Here is a 1168-nt window from a genome sequence, read left to right as displayed (position 1 = left end):
CTGGTACAAGAATCTAAACTACAATGTTACGATTAGGAGTGCAACGCTCTAACCACTAAGCCACGTATGAGCCTTATAAGAGGGTATTTGTAGAATAACAGTCGAATTAAACCAATATTTTTTTGAACAAAGAATGTAAAAACGGACGAAATGCTTTGAAGCATTTTGCCCGGCGTGCTAACAATTCTGCTCATCGCCTTCTATGTTTGTTCCTTCTCGAGCCACGCCTGGCTCATAAGGGCCGGTTTCCTTGGCGCATAGGTTCCCCACCTGGACGGGACGCCTGTCCGTCGCAAGTGAAGAAGAGTGAGAGAAAGTTGTGGCGAAAAAGTCAGCAGAAGTTCGCCTTTACCTTCTGCCGGAGCCGCGTGGAGCTTAGGTGTTTTCGCTCATAAACACACACATAGCCTGGTCTGAGATTCGAACCCGCGATCCCTCGACTACAAGTCCGCTGCTCTAACCACTAGGCCAAGTGCCTCCACGCCTTCTATGTAGGAAATGATAATTATTGTTACTAACTCTGTCATTTACTGATCTAATATTCATACATTTATATATTACATGCTTTTAATGACCAATCATCAGGAGATTTTTTTTTGGTTCCAGTGTCGGTTACGTTTGATAAATGTGCCGCTTATCAACATTAATATTGATTCTGTAAAAAAGAGTTTATAAACTAGAGGTGTGGATGCCTTTTTTCGATTTGCAACATAAAACTATTGCTAGACATTGCCAGTTTATATTTTGTTAATGGTAGTAACTATTAAATTTTATTTGCCCCGTCTTTTATAGAACATCTTTGATACTTGTCGTGTACCGATTTTTTTATAATTCAGTTCTTTGAATAGAACTGCAGTTAATTTCAGTAGGAAGTTGTCGGTTATATTTTTTATAGTGGATTAATTTAGTAGAACAAACATTTAAAGTGAGAATTGTTGGTGTATTATTTATTCAGTTGATATATGAAGTGGTGGTTGTGGTGGTGGATCTCCGTCGTTCGATAGTGAATTCGATGTGGTTTGCAGTTCAGGACCTAACGCCGAGGAAAGGCTTTGCAAGTGTAAGAATTGTATAGAAGTGTGGCTACAATCCAGCCTACCTCTACTTCGGGGGTGGGGGGCATTTTTATATAAAGGCAAAAATAAAGTATTTCCACTTTGCAAGTTCG

Source organism: Octopus sinensis, linkage group LG11, assembly GCF_006345805.1.
Source record: "Octopus sinensis linkage group LG11, ASM634580v1, whole genome shotgun sequence".
NCBI lineage: Eukaryota > Metazoa > Mollusca > Cephalopoda > Octopoda > Octopodidae > Octopus > Octopus sinensis.
Note: the sequence above shows the minus strand (reverse complement) of the source record.